The 13,432-nt window shown below is 40.5% G+C and overlaps 1 long non-coding RNA gene across 1 annotated transcript; it reads right to left on the bottom strand.

Annotated features, from left to right (window-relative positions):
* Window positions 1–1,725: 1,725 nt before the first annotated feature.
* Window positions 1,726–2,511, bottom strand: LOC130091062 (uncharacterized). The gene is made up of 3 exons (XR_008807766.1): window positions 2,371–2,511; window positions 1,953–2,084; window positions 1,726–1,753 (listed from the first exon to the last, which is right to left on the bottom strand). It is a non-coding gene; the product is annotated as an uncharacterized LOC130091062 (long non-coding RNA).
* Window positions 2,512–13,432: the final 10,921 nt, after the last annotated feature.

The raw sequence follows: 13,432 nt of genomic DNA, 5'->3' as shown, positions 1-13,432 counted from the left end.
TATAACAATCATCCGCTTATAGTGATTTGGCCCAGACAGATGTGAGATAAGTGGTTTCCACTGTATTGTCCAACAGTGCATCTCTGAAACAAGTTTAGACAAACACCAGTTGGGAAAAATGCCAGAGTAAAGATTACTTTTAGGCACATCTACTTAATTTCAGCTGTGCAGTTGATAGACAGGAAAATGGAGGGCAAACAGGGAGTGAATGATGTGTGACACAGGTCCCGATGTCTCTATAAAGTCAATTAATTACCTGGCAGGGCAATTTGTGTCTATAAATGTAAAATGCTGGTACGGCCAAGGAGATGTTGTGTGGTATGCCCTCCCCTGATTTCTGATTGAACACAGAATGGCATAATTTTAAGTAAATGTGTCAAGGTCTTTTCTCAAAACAACAATTCAGTTTTACACAAAAAAGTACTTACATGCAAATGTGAGGCAACAATGTCATAGACTACTCGCAGGTGTATGTTCTTGTCCTCACATCTTCAAAGTAGCTCATCGATGACATACAGGGGATAGGCTAATCTATTTCAACACAAATTTGAATAAGGACACTTTATACTGAGGAAAAGTAAAAATTAATTATACAATCTCCAGCATAGTGAAGTATAGAATGGTGGTAAAGTTCAAATTGTGTAATGTTTTGGAATATACATTCCATAAGGTTCATATTTGGTGACTGGGAAAATTTGAATTAAAATATGGCTTATTATATGAATAGGTAGAATCAATCAGGGGAATTATCATTCTGGAACACTGGGTCAATAGTCAGAGATGTCACTACTGTGGCATATACTTACCGTTCTCCTTGGCTCATGTTGACAAACATTAGGGGCATTTCATGACGACAAGAGGCTCCAAACACTCCTGTAACATCAAGTTTCTTTGCTTGTTTTTGTGACCTCAGCACGTTGCCAGCCTTGAAGTTACGGCAGTCCTAAAGATTTAAGGAAAACATAGATTTATGGGAGGAATAATGATTAATTAAATATTTCATTAATATTTCATGGACTCAGTCCATGAAATTCTGCAACTAAGACTAACCTCGTGAGGGTTTGAGCTGTCAAGATGTGATAGCAGGTATTCCTTCACATCCTTTTCATTAACAAACATGCGGGTTCCGTGTAATGGCTCAACCGCACTTGTACCTGAGCTTTGCTTCCTCACAAGGCCAAAGTTGGCATCCAATTGTCATGAGGTTGCAGGATAGACGAACCCAAAAGCAGACTGATTGCTCTACACACAATTTATTGACAAAACAGAAAACAAAAACCCACGAGGGGGCAAAACAGGACAGGAACAGGATAGACTAAAACTAGAAAATGACTTGACGGTAAACAAAACAGCAAACGAAGACTCAGAACTTCTCTGTAGACAATACACTTGACAGGATACTCACAAGGATGACAATGTTTGACAAGCACTCAGACATGAATCACAACGTTTCACAATGTACCGACCCAGGACAGAAAACATGAGGAGATTAAATAGGGGAACACTAATGACGAGGACAGGTGAAGCTGACAAGACAAGGACAGGTGAAACTGACTAGACAATAATGACGAGACGAGGATAACAAGGGGGCGGGGTAACATAACGAGACAACACAAGCACATGGCACCAAACACAAGACCATGTGCTTGCACACAAAACATGGGTCTGTCATGATCCTGCCTCAAGACTAGAGAAAAGAAATGACAAGAGGGCAGAATCATGACACCAATGTCACAATCATATCCCCATCCGCCTGGAAAATAAACACTTACAGTAATCCTGGTTTGTATCTGCACCAGGTTTATACATTTATACTAATACTATTTTATTATAATATTTTTATACTTTATACAAAAATTAAATAAGTTTTCAGATATCAATTCAATGCCATTAGGTCATGGAAAATGCAATCAGGTTAATCAAACAAGAACCACGCTGGAACTAGAACCAACCTTTGGGCATGCTGGGCATATGGTCCCATCATCTAATTGTGGGCAAATATCTACCAAACTTCTTTGTCGGAAGTGGTGATGCCTAAAATGGGATATGGATTCTCCCACCAGGGCTCTGTAGAGTGTGTTAACCTAGGGTATAAGCAGCAGTCAGTGAAAACATTACCGGTTTGTATACTTACATCTGGTGATGGTGGTTCACTCAGAAGTTGTTATTTGATAGAAAACTTTTAAGAATACTTTTGCATGCAAATGTACAATACTAGATGGTTCCATAAAAGTTTACTTTAAGTTGTGATAATTAATGATGCAGTACAATCAAGGAAGAATGTGTAATTTTCACAACCATATGAAATCAGTCTTCCATGAAAGTACAGTAACTGAAATTTTCACTTCACAGGCAAGACTTTAAACTGACCTCTGCAAGTGTGAGGTTATTTTTCCAGCGCAGGGTGTTGCAAAAACCCTCAACAGAAACCTGACACTCCAGTGACAGACAAACAAAAAGCTCTAGCAGAGGTATGGAGAAGGCTGTCTGGGGCTTGTCGGCTGTTGCCGGCCAGAGGCCATACCTGAGCAGAGTGCAGGTTTCTGGTTCACATGCACACATGACTGTGACGGTGCAGAGCCGTCCTGCCAAATAAAAAGAGGGAAATATATATAAAAACAAACATAACCAAGTACTACTATAGAGACTACCATATCAGCATAGACTAAATCACTTGAGTGTGTCACCTATAACACCATAAATCAGCAAACAACTTTTTTTACAAAATTGTATCACAAATTTGATTAATTCCTTATAGGAAATCATTACTACACATGTAAATAGGACCGAATTCCTTAACCTGTCAAGAAAATTATATACATTAAGATTCTGTATCATGTAAAATGACAAACCTGTGCTGACAATGACCTTCATGTCCTTTGTGTACACAGCATGGGTGCTATGGCCTTGGAGTTGGGCTGGGGAAGACCTTGACTAAGGTAAGAAACCTTTGCAGGGCCAACGATACACCTCCTCATCACCTTAATCTTAACGCTCCTGGAACGTGTGGTCTTACTGTTTTTCCCATATCTGAAATCAAAATATTTAGCAATTATTACATAAAGCAAAGTGCAACCTGTAGGCCTATCACAGCATGGGATGCAGATAAGGGATATGTATTTGGTGCCATATATAGATATGTCAATAAGAGTTAGGCCTATGATGACTTCAGTGAAGCATAAACGTGCATACAATATTATGCAATAGGCTGCCTTACAGTGTGGAAAAAGTAATTTTTCAGGCTAACTTTGCGTTTAACTAGAAACTACATTTCCGCGTTAGATTCATACGTAAAACATGCTTATTGGCAACGTTAATGCTCAAATAAAGCAAGTAAGTTAACTTAATGATGGGCTAATGACGTACCGTAATAGGGCCTAACGTTAGCCTATATAACGTTTACAAAATAATCGCAATACGCTTATCTCATGTCAACACTCATGTCACGCAACATTAAAAAACATTTTATGTACTGTTTTCCATTATTGACTAATTAATTACAGTATAAATGATCGGTTTTATCATTTAAATGTTCTTACCTGAAAATATCAAGCACGAAATATCGCAATACGGTTATCTCATGTCAACACTCATGTCACGCAACATTAAAACACATTTATGTATTGTTTTCCCTTATTGACCAATTAATTACCGTTTAAATGCTCGGTTTTATCATTTAAATCTTCTTACCTGAAAATATCAAGCGCGAAATATTGCAACGTTGCTGCGTCATTCAGTAGACTTCCGATTACCGGCGAGCTGGATTCCTCTGGGATTGGATCTGGAGTCTTCTCTTGTATTTGTCGGTGATTAACCATGTGGATGGATGATAACAGCCTTCTGAGCCTACCAGTAGGCGCAGCAGGCCCCTACTGGCCCATATATATGAGCTGATAACCACTGATAACGCCCATTCAATCGAGTGATAACATTCGAAGCGGGTGAATACAGTTGAGATTGATGAAGATGCCTTCAACAATCTACAAAATTCAATGTAAGTATTACTGTTTTAGGGTCTTTATTTGGGATGGTACTGAAAGGGGCACTAAAATAACTTCATTCAAAAGGATTGACTGGGATGATGACACATGGGATGAAACTTGGACTCCGGATACAGAGACACAATCACAGTCATCCACAGAAGAAGATGAGACCGAGGAAGTTGAACTCTCAGAAGAACACGAGACCTGGGAAACCTCATCCGCTGACGTGGATGAAGCAGAAAATCTGGATCCTCAAATTTGCATTAGGTATGTGTATTATTATTATTATTATTATTATTATTTTATCATTTTGTAAATGGAAAGTATTGTGATGCTTGTACATTTTGTTCAATATGGTGTATGATTTTCATTGAGGGTAAACCTTACTGTTGCATTTCCAAAAGACCTCCTTCCAGCAATCAGTCTCCGAAAGCAATACAGATGCAAAAACCACGGAACTGTTAGTGTTATCACCTATATGTAAAAACCCATTGTAGGTGTTGGTGTGGAAAGCTACCAGACTAATGTTAATTCGGACCAGAGTGGCTGGCAGAAGCTTTTGTTTACCGGGTGATGTGTGAAATATATTTTTCTTTACATTTGCAGGTCTGGTGTTGCTCTCCCAAATGGAATGTCGTTAGAGGATTATCCTGTGATTGGCCTTGATGAGACTGTGCACGATGATCCGGAAGATAAGGAAGATGAAAGACATAAATTTGCTACTCCACCTGACGCACCTATGGTCCTCACAGAGGAAGACGTCATCGGTCGGCCCGCATCCATAGTCTATCATGACATTATAAAGATTCCGCTGGACTTCCTTATTCTTCCAATTGAAAAATGCACAGTGAAGGATTCCATCACAAAGTCACCCTGCAGCTAAGCCATTTGAGGTTTCTGTAAAATCAAGGTGCTCTGCTGTCATTGCGGAATGGGTGAGTAGAACATTAAATTTGCAGCTCACAAAGAGTCAGTTAAATAGTGGCATTTTCTTCAATGTTTCTCAACACTTGCACTCGTACAGATATGTCCGAATGGTCACACTGTTTGGAAGTGGAGTTCACAGCGATATTTCAAGCATGGAATGCTAGCTGGGGATTTTATGTAGTGTGTAAACATCTTCCTGTCTGGAAACAACTTTCGTAAAATAGCTCTGCTCTTCAAGTTTATGAACTTGGGGATGATGGACCGGAATACATTCTACAAAATTCAAACAAAATTTTGTCTGCCGCATATTGAAGATTTGTGGAAGAGAGAGAGTAGCAATGTCATCAGCCAGTTGAGTTCAAAGGACTCTGTTGTGCTCCTTGGTTAGTATATTACATGACTGCCACTTACAATATTATTATAATTATCTGTGGTCCTTCTGTCATCCTTCTGTTATCAAAACATTTAATCCATTTATATTGTCTTTATAAGGTGATGCCAGGATGGACAGTCCTGGGTTCTGTGCTGAATTCTGCACATACACTACAATGGAGAATGACACAAAAAGAATTGTCGATTGTCAACATGGACAAACGACAGGTCGGAGGGAACTCTGTGGCTATGGAGAAGGCGACATTCATGGAGACCTTGGACACGCTGCGTCCAAAGTTGGGGAATGTGACGGAATTTTGCACTGATGCCAATATACAAATATCAGCACTTTTTAGTAAGTGACTTTTTGCAATATTAGTTCAATAAAAACAAGTTTGCCGTTCAATGAATAATAATACTACTTTGATGTTTTACAGACAGTGGCCAATACAAAGACTGCAGTGTGAAACACAGCCTGGACATCTGGCATGGTGCAAAGAACCTTAGTAAAAAGATTCTGGCTGTATGTATACTGTTATTGATATGTGTTTGACCTCTGGTAAGAAAACAATTATTTTATACCTATACAATTTTTTAGGCCAGACATGAGAAGGACTGTTCCCTGCTTCTGAGTTGGAACAGAGACAGTTGCAACCACTTTTGGTACAGCTGTAAGGAAGCAGAAACGTTTGAAGCTTTCAACGTAAGTTTTTATTTACTGTATATATTACTAAGCAATTAGAGTAAACTAATGTGTAAAGGATGTTTGTCAAATGTTTTTTGTAGTACACATGATTTACAATTCATAAAATTTTAATTACAGGATCTGTGGACAGGAGTTCTGCATCATGTGACTGCCATACATGAGTGGTACTTTGGGGCCTGTCGACATGGGCCTTTGGAGGAAGACAGGAATAAAGAATGGATTCCAAAGGGCTCACGAAAGACTCCAAAAGATCGTTTATGACGCACGCTGGTTGAAAAACATACCCAATTATCTCACTTTCAGGTAGACATTTTAGGAATGCAATTATATTATAAACCACCAAAATGCTGCTTTATCAAATTTTGATAAATGCCGGTTTCAAATATTGTCTTATTTGTTTCTTTATTGTTTTTTTATAGATCGACCTCAGACCTGGGGCCCGTTCTTCGTACGTTGCTTAAAACATCCGAGATCAAACGAGACATCCAAGATAATATCATTGTGCTCATCACGATCCGGCTAATTAGGTTCTTCGAACACTCCTGCCGGTTATGGTTAGTATAGCTGGATTGGGTTATCTGAGATAATTGCGCGTTCATGCGCTGGGTTAAAAGGGGATATGTATCGATAGTAGAAACATTGATCAGCAACGCTTCTATTGGCTGCTCACCGTGGCCAAAGAGAGCGCTCAGTTTTTTTTTTCTCCACAGAAGAGCAAGAGTTATTGCTTGAAGGATTTGCAGAATTTGAAAACTTAATTAAACCGCCAGGGAACACCTTAAAGTGTGCAAAAGCCAGGAGAGAGGGCTGGCAAAACGTAACAGACAAATTAAGTTTGTAGTTAGATGTTTTTATCACTTATTACAGTATATAATTTTATATTTTAATAGTTTCTAAATAATTAATAACTTTGTTCATTGTAATGTCAGAGTCACCATCCCACTACTAGAACATGGGAACAAGTAAAAGTGAAGTACTAGAATATTCTACATAATAGTAATTTGTACTAACTAATCTCTTTAAAAAAAGGCACAGTTAATAAATGTTTGCCTGTTTATAAAAGCAACCAAGAAAAAGGCTGAGAAAAAATAAAGAAAAGAAAAACAAACAGGTGGTGGTCCTGCACCCCCACAGTATACCCAGGCAGAAGAGCTGGCCCTTGGGTTAAATGTGAACCTTGTGGAGGGCATCCCTGGGTTCAGCTCTTCCTCAGACCAACAGCCAGAGGCAGGAGCAGCAACACCTTCACTGCTGGTAAATGAATTTTAAATGATCCTAGCACACTGTAAAATAAATTGTTGCTGCATTAAATTAAGTAAGCCTATAATCCAAATGGCTGTCCAGTCATATCAGCTGTTAAACCTTGAGTAGTAATGAATTGCTTTGACTTGTGAAAGTCTACATGTGTGACTGTGAAACTATATAGGCCTAGTTAATGTAAAAATATATGTTGCCATGAGTTATTGATCATATTTCCCCCCAGTGTACTTCATTGTAATGAAATTGTGTTTTCCTCTTTTGTGCAGTATTAAACAATACACCAACACTTTTACCTGTTCCCAAGCAAGTGGTGGCTGAAGCATGTGCAGTAAGTGGACTTTTTCTAATGTTACATCAAATGGGAAGAAAGTGCAACATTTTGTAATGGCCAATGAGTACCTATTATTTCTGAATCCAATATGATTTGCAGGAGTCCACATCTACTGAAGAGTCTGCACAAAGCAGTGATGCAGAGGTGGGCAGTGTTGTACTTTTCCTTTTCATTTTTGACGCATAAGCCATGTGTTTACCCCTACCCCTAGAAAACAGAGTATTTTGAAAATACTTGACAACTTAAAAAAAAAACTGGCACTAGAGATAGAGTTGCTTCATAGGAACTCAAAGAACTAAGCGTATTTGTCTTGTCTTTTATTAAACATTAATGAAATGTTTTATATTTTTTCTGATGGTGATGTTGTGTAATATGGCCCATGCAATGTCACAGGCCCTGTCAGGTGCAGCCCTCAGACTTTTCAGACACTTTAGTTGGCCAAAGTTCAGGCTAGAGCTGCATTGTAACTGGTCTGGGGTTTGGGTCAGGGAATGGGGTCATAAACACCGGTCTCCAAGCAGGATCCTGTTGTAGGCTAATCACCTGTTTAATGGAAAAATTCAGTTCTGGCATAAGTGTATGTAATACAGTGAGCTTGATATTTAGCCTATATATTTTTCCTTACCACGTTCAAATAATGAGCATAAATCTCTGAAAATTCTTGAGTCATGCACAGATCCTGGCCATATTTGTGATATGGAACATAGTCACACACCATCTAAGAGATTTTAGTCAGTCAACCGCCTATTTTAAAATTTTATATAATATTACTAATCTGGATAAGAATCGCAATAGTAACTTGCCTGCACTGTTATTAAAGCCGACTCCGACGAGTCCAACATTTATGCGTTTCCAAGAAATTAATGATGTAAACGACATCCTCACGAGTCATGAGAAAAACGATATCTCTCAAAAAGTACACTATCGCGCTGCGCTAAAAGACTTCCCGTATCAGCTCCGCTTATAAAGCCGCGATCTAATCCTGTTAACATGAAATAAGCCTGCTCGCGAGCAGGTTCAAGCTGGCGCACATGTTGCTATGACAGCAAGTCCAGGGTGAGCGTCGAAGAACCAAACAGTCCAAGATCATGCCAAATCGCCAACAATCAAATCCAGCTAAGTGAGTTAGCGACGTGCGAAGAACGGGCCCCTGGAGTCCTTCCATAACCATATTCTTATGTATGCCTCAAAGCGCTTCTGCTTCAAACCACCAGTGTACTATGCTCGGACCCTGTTGGCAGGGCTTGATTATAACTACCACCTAAACCGAGGAGCACGAACAAATGCTGATGGCTCACATCAGTAAGTTTCTTATAACTGTTTACCTACACTACATAATTTATTCTATGCATACAATGGCAATATTTACATGTTTTTGTTTACTCCTCTAAGGTACGGCAACATTTTTAACAAAAAATCTAAGATGTGGCGGCTGTACACCATCAAGAATCCAAAAACCTACAAGTATATCCCAGATCTACAGAGTGCCATTGTCCATTCAAGACTGTTGGCTCCTAGGGGGATGACAGGAAAGCAGCCTCTTGCACTTGATGATCCACGAAGGCTGGGGCTGTTGTCTGGTGGGCCTGCCCCAACAGTACAAGAATTGAAGGAAAAGAAAGACCGCCGAGGGCTAGGTGAGTTGTATTCAAGTCAAGTGCCTTATTTTGTTTAATTAAAACCTCTACAGTGTACACTGCTGTTACATAGGATAGAATTATTTTAAAAAGGTACATCTTTTTATACCTATAAAGTCCTAATGATATGTAAAACTATGTTTTTTTTACAGGTCAACCATCTCACACATGACCTGTCAGTAGATGTGGTGCTTGAAGAGAATGTGACTTTGGAAGTTTATCTACATATAAAGGGGGCCATATCTATACTTTTTACATTTCCCCTGTTCACATTGTGCCATATCAGACATTTTCTGGTGAATGTATGCCATGTATAAAAGAACGGTATATAATTTATACATTAGAGCTAATAAAATACAAAATGTGCAAAAAATTTATTCGTATTTATGGTTTTCTAAGGGGTAAATTTTATTTATATTGGTACATGTAAGTTATAAACAGTTATCACATACAAGTCTACATAAACTATTGTCCTTTGTGAACTTTCTAAAGCCACTTACAAATATTTTATAGTAGTATGGGAAACTGATATGAAGTACATGAAAAAACAATATATGTTTTGAAGAGACTTTATTATCAACAAAGGTAAATGGTACAAAATTTTAGTGTCAAATACACACATGTATTGATCCAGCTTATTTTACTGTGCAAGTATAGCTCCTGAGGTATCTTAGAATAAACAGCAATTAAGAAGATTTATTGTGAGTACACAATAGGTTTAGACTCTGGCCGGAATAAAGCCTACGTAATTGCCATGAGGATCCGGGAAACGATCTCTAATTTTTCACACACAGCATGAAGCTATAACAATTCTATATCCTGGTCCCAGAACACCATATTGCCAGACAACAAAGTTATATATGCAGCATAGCGGAACTGTCTGTGACTTTCTCCCGTATCCTGGATGTCCACCTCTGCCCTAAGGTCATTCCAGATTCGCCTGGCCAGTCTCAGTACACCTTCTTGCAAGATGTACAGCTCCATGTGTGGCAACAGTGATGTGCAGTTTTGTGGTTGTTGTTGACAGCATTTCTGTTCCAGCAGTGTTGGGATTTTTCTGCAGTTTCTACAGACACACCAGCTGGGTGCCTGGGGATGAGGAGGTCCTGGTTGAGGGGGATCACGGGTGAGACTCATGAGGTCAAAGATGAGACTAGGTTCACGAGTGAGGCATCTTTGTAGAAGTTGTTGGCACTCATCTATTGTCAGACTCTTTATCCTATCCTGTTCAAAATCACACTTAGACAATGTTCTTATTAGCCCTTTGACACATACAACTTTCACATAAACCATCTAACAGGCAAAATGAATTCATGTGTGCAAACTTTTTCTAATAAAAGGAATAAGGCAGTACTTCAGCCCATTCTCATCCCTAGGCGTCATGAAACTGACGCCTTGGGAATCATTTTGACCATGCTTCAATATTCGACGCTTTAGGCACCCTTTAGCGTCAGTTACATGACGCGATCCTAGGGCGTCATCTTACTGACGCTTTACCTTTAACGTCAGTTAGATGACGCTATCTAATCCTAACCCTACCCCAGACCTAAACCTACCCGCGTCATCAAACTGACGCTAAAGGTAAAGCGTCAGTAAAATGACGCCCTAGGATCGCGTCATGTAACTGACGCTAAAGGGTGCCTAAAGCGTAGAATATTGAAGCATGGTCAAAATTGTCATTTTAGTGACGCCTTGGGATGAGAATGCGTTGAGTACTTTCATTAAACTTTTTAGCGTTTTCACTGTTGCACACTGTCTGCCTCGCAATGTATGAGGGAGCATTACAATAACAAAAGGAAAGATCACATCTCACACTGTCTGTCTGACCCCTTGGACCAGAAATGTTACAATGACAATAGTAGTGCTTGTACTAAAAGAGTTTGTAAGTTAGCGTTAGATGTATTCTGCAAAAAAAATGACAAGTTAGCTGTCATGTATGTACACATACCTGCTCAATTGCCATCCTCTGTTTATGAAGCTCTTCAACCCTTTTGAAGTCCTCCCGTGACAGGTCAGCGAGCAGACTGCCACGGCCTCTAGCCCGACCGCTGCCTCCCCCTCTCCCACGGCCGCCTTCTACACGCTCTCGGCTGGTGCTGGCTCTTGCGCCCCTGCCCCGACCTTGTCTCCATCGGCCTCTAGGCGTACCCCCCCCCCCCTCCTGGATCTTGGTCGGGATGAACAGGGCACGGGCTCGTAGTCAATATCAGATCCCACAAGATTCTCTTCTTGAAAGCTCTAAACGCAACAGCAATAAAAAATAAATAAAAATTGATGATAGACGATAGCTTGTTTATTGGCCTGTAGCATGCTAAAGTTAGCTATAGAAATGCTTGTCATAAATAGATTTTCACTTACCGGTGGTGAGTCTGACCAGAGCCCGTCTACGGCTAATGTCCTATTAGACATTCTCTGGTCTGACATAGTAGAAACGACGTGCACGAGGTGAACTAGGCTCGTGCATGCTCTCTCGTGCACACGTTTAATAGGCGTTCCCTCTCGGGAGCAAATAGAGTGTTGCGCATGTGCATTTTTTAACCCTCTATGGTACGGTGTTGCCTCCAGGCAACATAGTCTATTTTAGCTTTTTTTTTATAAAAACTTAATAAAAATTAATTGGTCAATGCTCTCTAAGGGGAGGGGAACTCAAATACTAACAAATGAAAATGCAAAAGAGTGGCCACATGACCCACAGGGGTCCATTTTGTTCCCTCTTTCAGCACATGTGCACATGTCACATGGCTCCATATATTCTCCACTGAAAAGGGCATTTTTCACTAATTTCTGTCCAGATAATCAGTTACAAAAAAACAGAATCACCTTCATTGGTAAGTAAAGAAGTATTTTCAAAAACTTTAGATTATATATCATCAAATGTTTCATAGGAAATTACATAAAACTGCATGTTGCCTCAAGGCAACATTGTACCATTATAGAATCACATAAGGCCATACCAGGCATACTAGGTTTGAATACAAGTATATTTTATTTGTAAGGAAAAGAGTTTGAATTATCTAAATGTATTTACATTTTTGCAAACTTAAAACTCAGCATGGTTCGACAGGACATTTGGCCACTATAGAAGGTAATCGGACAAATAGTGGGTTCGTGGGACGGGGGCATGGCTTGGGAGTGGTCAGCGGGGGTCGATGGGTCATTTGGCCACTATAGTGGGCAATCGAACAAATAGTGGGTTCGTGGCTTGGGACCGGTAAGGGGGGGGGCGACGGGAAATTTGGCCACTATAGTGGGCAATCGGACAAATAGTGGGTTCGTGGCTTGGGACCGGTCAGCGGAGTCGACGGAACATTTGGCCACTATAGTGGGCAATCGGACAAATAGTGGGTTCGTGGCTTGGGACCGGTCAGGGGGGTCGACGGGACATTTGGCCACTATAGTGGGCAATCGAACAAATAGTGGGTTCGTGGCTTGGGACCGGTCAGGGGAGTCGACGGGACATTTGGCCACTATAGAGGGCAATCGGACAAATAGTGGGTTCGTGGCTTGGGACCGGTCAGGGGGGTCGATGGGACATTTGGCCACTATAGTGGGCAAGCGGACAAATAGTGGGTTCGTGGCTTGGGACCGGTCAGGGGGGTCGATGGGACATTTGGCCACTATCCACCTGTTTCTCCAGCAACCAATGGGTGCTGACCTACTTCCGCTTTCCGGTATTGTGTTTCCTGTTCAGCGGCTAACCTCTTGCTAAGTTGCTAGTGTATCATGATATCGACAGAGAAGGCAACATTGCATTGATTAGAATAAGTTGTTAACATGAGCTCAGGTTCAACTTGTGCCGTTGTTGGTTGCATCATGTCATCTAGCCACTCTGTCAGAAGTAGAGCTTAGATTCTCTGCCCGAGCCCGATATTTCCCGACACTATCCTCCTGAGCGCGGGCGGTAATGCACTCACTCTGTGTGTGCGGGTTGCGGAAGAGTAAAACGATTCGCGGGACTCCCGCAAACTAGGAATATCTTTGAATAAAACATACAAAAACTCATAGACTGAGATTTGGAAATGAAGATGGCGGTTCGTGCTTTCACTCACTGCTTCTGTGATTCTGTTTTCCAGGTTCGTACTCTGTAAAAACAATCATAAGAACTGTTTCCTCCTGAAGTGTATGAGGTGTATTGAAGCTGTGATGAGTCGGTTAGTGAATTATTGATGTGTAAAGCCGAGTTAGAGAGCCGCGGTTACAATCGCGGGAAAAAGCA

The sequence above is a fragment of the Rhinichthys klamathensis genome, unplaced genomic scaffold (assembly GCF_029890125.1).
Source record: "Rhinichthys klamathensis goyatoka isolate OS25496 unplaced genomic scaffold, OSU_Roscu_1.1 h1tg000157l_1, whole genome shotgun sequence".
NCBI lineage: Eukaryota > Metazoa > Chordata > Actinopteri > Cypriniformes > Leuciscidae > Rhinichthys > Rhinichthys klamathensis.
The sequence above is the reverse complement of the archived record's forward strand: the minus strand, read 5'-3'. Positions and strand labels throughout refer to the sequence as shown.